This window comes from Colossoma macropomum, unplaced genomic scaffold, assembly GCF_904425465.1.
Source record: "Colossoma macropomum unplaced genomic scaffold, Colossoma_macropomum, whole genome shotgun sequence".
NCBI classification, from domain to species: Eukaryota; Metazoa; Chordata; class Actinopteri; order Characiformes; family Serrasalmidae; genus Colossoma; species Colossoma macropomum.
Window position 1 is genome coordinate 62,696 of NW_023495958.1, and position 7,395 is coordinate 70,090.

Here is a 7,395-nt window from a genome sequence, read left to right on the forward strand (position 1 = left end):
ATTTATGAAGAAAACAATCAGAGACTGTGGCCTTTCTCAGGTCATTAGTTTGAGTATGCAGTTCGAATGTTCTCCACTAGAGGGAGGCAATGTTCTATGTTTTTAAATGTGTACTATAAAAGCACATATTTACTGTCAAAATACATGATAAAACAAAATCATTGGGCCTAAAGAGTCTTTCAAAGTATTGGACCTCGTGAACAAGCACTCTGGATAAGACTGTCTGCTAAATGCTGTAAATGTTATTGTAAACCCAGAATTAAAAAATGAACTAAAATGCTCTATATTTATTTTCTGTTAAGAACTCGCTCATTTCTATCACTTGTAATATTAACATAAATATAAATATAAAATATGAATTATCCTTCAGTTAACTTATTATTACAAAGTTAAGTTACCCGGGTCACTATGTTTTTAAGCTTAAAAGATGCATAATTTTTACAGTGAAATAGGACATCATTTGATTAATACTTCGTTGTTCCTCGTTGGTGAATAAAAGAGAAGCCGCCCCGACATTAATTAGTATGAAACACCAAACAGTCCATGGTTTAATGAAAAAGGCACGTTTATAGAAAACAGTTTAACGAAAAAGACACGGTGGACCAACAGCCTCAGCCTCAAAACTCAGAAAACGTATAGTTCCGGTCTTACATCTGATTGGCTGGGGGACCTATGACCGCTTTACAGCAACTGAAGTCTGTATTACTGCGCCACGTCACGAAAAACCCTCGTGCTGTTAAAGGAATGATCTCTGACTCTAATGCTGCTCGCATGGACCACCGAGTGTACTGATGAGGTGAGAACACGTTTCTGTTTAAACTGATAGGCTGACAGCTTATTTTCTTAACGTTAACTAGAACTAGACTGGTCAGCTAGATTAGCTAACAGGCTAAAAGATAGCAAACATGCTAAACAACTCCGTCTTTAATATCACAGACTTGAATTACAGTAGCGTTACTTAACTACGATATGATTCGGTGTAAAACGGCAATGTAAAAGTCTAAATAATGTCATTTGAAAGGTTTGCACGCTTCAAATGTCAGTGTTTCAGTCAGATCTGCCTTTACTAGCGTCACATTCAGGCTGAAACCCAGAAGGCTGAATCCCAAATGGCTCCGTACTCCCTGGATAATGCGCTATGTAAGTTTTGAATTTTTAGGTTTTACAGCTACATAATGCGCAGTTTGTACAGTGTGGATGTGGCTGTCCCAGATGACTAGGTTACGTTTTGAGCCATATTTTGAACTGCTGTGATGCAGGAGCCAGTAGTTAAATTCCTACGTAGAGCACTATGTAGGAGTCAGGGAGCCGTTTTGGATTGAGCCCCAGCGTGGGAAGAGGGGCGTTAGGTTGGTGCTAAAAATGACTGTAAATCGCATTGAGACGGTAGTGAAAATTAGCATTGTCGTCGCGGTGGCACTTTGGTGACCAAAACGTACTTATAAATGAAGGTTTTTGCATTAAACAGTACTAATGTTATGTTATGTTCGTCATTATATGACAAAGTCCATGAAAAGGACCGCGATATACAGCAGGACCGACTGAACGTCCGTCTCCTCATTCAGCGGTCCATGGTTGCTTGGCAACGATGACACACTGTAACGCAGTGTTTGTCAGCCCTGGACCTGTCCTACATATTTTAGTGCTTTTCCTGCTTTAACACTCTCACTTTAACCCAATAATGGGTTGTTAATAAGCTGATTTGTTAGATTGTGTTGAGAGAAGGCAACACACTAAAAAGTCTCCAGGACCAGCGTTGAGAAACACTGCTCTAGAGGAACTAGATTTCTTGGCGGAATAACGTAAGAGTGCAGTATTCCCTGCAGTACTTCGGCACTTTCCCCGTTTCAGTAGTCGTGTATATGGGATGTAATGATTGATTGGATTAGTTATCAATGTAAGGATGACAGCTATAGTTCTTAGCATGTGACACCTGGGAACCATGAGTGCTGTTTGAAAACGTGCTGCAGAGTTTGTAGATGTTGGGAGTCGTTAGTTAAGAACACATTTAGTGTGAACGGAAGTTTGTTTACGTCTACATTGTTGGCTACTAGAAACTTGACAAATAACAAAACACTATCCAGTTTCTCAAACGCTAGAGGGCGCACCTGAGTGAGACCAAAATGAACGGATTAAGATGGAGCATTTGAGCAGAATCGTAGTTTATAAATGCTTAAACATTTTTAATATGAAAGAATACAATACTTTCCTGAACATTGAATAGCATAAACATTTGAACTATGCTGTTATATTTTTAAGAGCTTTTAAACTCGAGTTATAGGAGTTTAAAACGGCACCTCATGTACGTCCATAACGTCTGTGAGCACGAACAGCCAATGAGCTACTCCGCTGGCCAACCAATCAGCACTCAGTAGCAGTAATGATGGCGTCCTGCTGCCCAAAACCCGTTTGGTGTAGAAAAAGGAAAAAATAAAGGTACATTTTATTTTATTAAAAAAGCAAAGAAATTCTTCTGTTTTCTAAAATTAAGGGAACGTTTCGGGCGAGTGATTAGAAACTATTTTAGCTTTTCGTTTTTAGTCATAGAGCTCCATTTACTCCCATTCATTGAGGACTCGCTCGCGGGCGCCCACTGGCGTTTTGGAGTTCTGTTTTGATATAACGGGGAAATTAGTTAAACAGCGTCATGTTGTATGACGTCATATGTTTCCTCTCCAACTCTTCCAAGACAAACCCTGGTAGGTCCTGTATTTCCATGAAATCAAATCGATGAAACTCTTCAGTTTAATTCATGCAACCGTGCAGATTTGCCCCAGAGCTGTGCTCCAGAGGGTTCTTGTTATGATTTTTTAAAGTTTGCTCCAACAGGTTGTAAACTTCTCGTTGTTGTATTTATATCAAGGACAATCACATCACTGCATATTTTATCAACCTCTAATTCAGAATGGAAACCATGCAGTGAAGCCTTCAGAGAGCAAGAGGAAGATTACTGAGTGTGCAGGCTGTGGGTGGATTCATCAGCATTGTTGCCAAATACTTCAATGGGCTTAAAAGTCCAGCAATGTTTCTTTCACTGTAATTAAAATGGTGCTGCTTATATAGTGCACTATACAGCAAATAGCCTTTGTGTTAGACATGCTCCGCACTGTTTGGGTGAGGAGCCAATGTTTTATTCATTCGTAGTGCACTAGGTAGGGAGTAGGCAGCCATTTGAGGTTTGGCTCTATTTTGGGAATAAGGACATAAACGCCTTCAGCTCTGTGCTAGTATAATAAAGCAATAAGCGACTTAGGTACAAAGTGAAGTGGAGTGCCTAAAACTCCTTCCCTGTGATAAAATCACAGTAATACACGGCCTCAGGTAGCTTATTGCTTTTATAAAATGGTGGCCAACATAGAATATGATAAAATACACAATTTCTCAGAAAATCTTGTAAGTTATTATTAATAATAACCGACATAAACAAGTATTCCACCAAGAAATGTAGTTCCTTTATAGTACAGTACTGTTGCCAAGAGTAAATAGTAATAGTAAACATACTATTGATTTAGAAGAGAGAATAATAAGTCCAGCGATATTTTGATGTGTTTTTTCTTTCTTTATTTCAGTTTACATATTGTCTGTTTAAAAACAACTTCCACAGGGATTTGAGTCTGTTGGATTATTATTTTACATCTCATTTTCCATATTTCATAATTAGTAAACAATTAACCAATAAAAATCTTTCCTGACAATTTTTCCTCAAAAATTTCGTAAAAATTATAGTCTTAACATTTATAGCGAACTTCATACCTAGTACTTTCAGTCTTTTCCATATGTCCACAGATCTTTTTCAGTGAATTAATAAGTGTTCAGTGGTCTAAACTTCATCACAATCAGCAGTTGGACATATTTTAATGGTGATGTAACAACTCTGCTTAACGACGTCTTACAACTAGTCTCCCCACGCTTACTAGCCATGCTATGTCTCATGTTCTCAGAGATAACCGTCCCTTAATTGAGTGTTTCTAATATATATTTTACTCTCTTCTGCATTTAGATGTTTATACTAATAGAGATCTCCATAGATTTGTTCACTTATGTTATAAATGTTTTACTAGAAAAATTACACCAGTCAATCTGCAGCTTGTCATATTTGAAAATAAAATCACAGTACATTAATTTTAAGTATGAAACATTTTTCTTGCCTTCCCTTTCTTTCCCCCCCAACTTCTAGTGTCACCCACCCACACTGCACGTCTCTTTATTGTCTGTGTTGCTATTTTACAATAAGCTATTTTAAGTTTTAACCAAGGTCTTTTGCACCGAGATCCCCTAAATTTTTAGATTGAAATAGAATTTCCCTTTTAGTCACTTAAGTGATTTGAAGTGCTCCAAATAATTTGCACGCACATCTTATTCAGTATCATAATACATTTCTCATTGGGATGAAAAATAGGCTAAAAACAACAATTTTGACAGAACAAACCTTTCAATCATTTGGATCTTGGTTTTATAATTTGATTGTTCAAGCTCTGTTTTGATCTCTTCCTCTTTATTGTTCCAGTTATGCTCAGTACAGTTATTTCTTTTAATCAAGAGTCCTTAAATTTTCATCCCTTCTTTATTTCCACCCAGCCACATTCCCTCTGTCTTATCTGTATTTAATTTCACCCCAGCGACCTCTTTATACTTTTCTAAATGGTTGTATACCACATTAAATTGGCACTGACTTTTAATAATGACCATTATATTGTATAACTTCCTTAACCATTCATACATTATCATAAAACCACATTTAATTGCACATTTGCTCAAATTTGATTATTCTATTTATGAACTCACTCATTTGATTCATTAGGACTTTCGCTAATATCTTATTATCTATATTCATCACACTAATTTGTCTCCAGTTATCTAAATTATACTGATCCCCTTTTTTATAAATCAGTGACACTACACTCTGATAAAGACACTCATTTAACATCCATTCCCTTTATAAGTCCTTCATTAAAATACTCCATCAGCAGGCAGCCTGTCTTGCCCTGGCGATTTCCCATCATTTAGACCTTCAGTTGTGCTGCAAATCTCTTTTTTTTTCTTCTCTGTTTTTACTTAAATTATTTAGATCTACTCCACTTAGTCTTGGTCTTGGACAAGAAGACAAAAACTTTATCATGTTTTCTTAATCAACTGGTAATTTATTGTAAGCCTCTTGACATTTAGTCCTAATAAGCTCTCTATTTTAATAAGCTTTAATATTAATATTAAGCTTTTTTACTCATTTTTTACTTGTTACCAAGATCATCTCTTATTCCTGTAATTGTTTTCTTTTCCCTCCTTGCATTAAGTTTCATTAAATCACCTAAATTACCACCACAAGTCTTATTTAGCACCAGTCCAGCGGCGTCCCTCTTCTTGTGCTGGGGCTGAACCTCAAATGGAGGAATTTAAATACTGCATACTGCACATCAACGGTGCAAAAGACAGCTAAGAGATAGTCATTTGGGACATCCATACTCGATGAATTATGCACTACTTGTCTGTAGAGACTAGAAGTTCTAAACTTCCATTGCACACTATTTAGGGAGTACGGAGCCATTTGGGATTCAGCCTGGGTTTGACGCTACTTCTGACTGAAACATGAACATCTGAAGTGTGTAATCCATTCAAGTGACATTTTTTAGAATTTCATTTTTTACAGTTAATCATATTGTAAGTACTTTAATTCAAACCTGTGATAATAATGATGGAATTGTTTAAGCTGTTTTCTGTCTTTTAGCCTGCTAAACAAAAGCAGGTTTTTATTTAATCAGTATACTCAGTGGTTCCTGGGAGCAGCATGAGAGTTAAAGTTCATTCCATTAACAGCACAAGGGTTTTTCGTGCCGTGGCGCAGTAATACACAATTCAGATGCTGTTTGACAGTCATAGGGGTGCGTATATCATGGATTTTACAACGGCTTCCAACGTGGCTCAGCCTATCAGATTTAAGGACCGGAGCTATCCATTTTATAAGACTGGAAATCTCATAGAGGCACTAATAGAAATTTGCATTGTTGTTCTTGCTGTAAATTGGTAAGCAGTAGGAAAGTTCTTGTCCTCCTTTAGCAATAAATAGTTGCTTGGCAACAATAAATGAACTGCATTTCTTGTTGGGGAAAAAAGTGATTTAAATTAATAATAACAAATTAGTGTATTTTATCAAGTTTTATGTTGTCCACCATTTAAAAAAAAACGAGAAGGCCATGAGTTATAGTGGTTGTATGACAGGTGCAAGGCTTTTACTCCACTTTGCATTGTGCCTAATTACTCCCTTATCCATAAAATCACTGTAATGCTCAGCCTCAAGAGGCTTATTGCTTTAATAGGACTGTATTTGTATCAAAGATGGTCACTCTTGTATACAGGTGATGTCTTAGTTGTGTAGTGTACATGTTTTGTTGAAGTTTAGCATGTCATTTTCAGTTTTAAGATGATTTCACTCTTCATAAACTTTGTCAGTTCATGCCTTATGTAAGGCAAGACCAAATAAATAATAATAATTATTATTATTGCCCTGCGATGGACTGGCGACCTGCCCAGGGTGTATCCTGCCTTCCGCCCAGTGACCGCTGGGATAGGCTCCAGCTCCAGAAGGATACGTGGCTTAGAAAATGTGTGTGTGTGTGTATTATTATTATTATTATTATCATTATTATTATTATTATTATTATCATTATTTAGACAGGTTATGCTGGCTATCAAGCTTCCCTGTGTAGCAGTGGTGGGAGAGGACTTCATTTTCCATCCCTAACAATTATTTAGACAGTATATATTACTGAGCAAAAAGAAAGATATGGTTAAGAAATTAAATCAAGAGGGGCAGAAGTATTCAGACAACACAGATTGATAACACTGGTACTTTGTTACACAGCCATTGTTGATAGTTTCAGCTTAGAGACGTCTAAGGTAAGAAGCATTGTGGTTCACTTTTGGACCATTCCTCTTGGCAAAGTGTCAATTCCTACAGTGGTCCCTTTGTTGAACTCACAAGTTCAAAATTCTATATCATTTTTTTAGCGTGATTCTAGTCAGATGTTTTGTGTGGAATATAGGAACAGAGTTGATTGCAGTGCGGTTTGTTGCCGATTGTTCTCTGTGTAGAAGCTGTTCCACTCTGTTCGAGTGACTTCTGGCTTCTTTCTTACCTTCATTATTACTAGTCTGTAAACATTGTGAAATCTTGTGTGGCACACCCGTCCAGATTAGTCGAGGTTTCATGAACTTTCCACTTGCATATTATCGAAACAGTTATACTGACTGATGTTTTTAAGGTCTTTGCGATGGCTTTTTAGTGTTTGTCATTTAATAATGTTGTCCCTGAAAACTTTAGAAAGTTTATTCACCAACATTGCTACTTGTTGATTCTTAACAACCAACATCTTTTATGAGACCAGGTGCAATTCACACTTT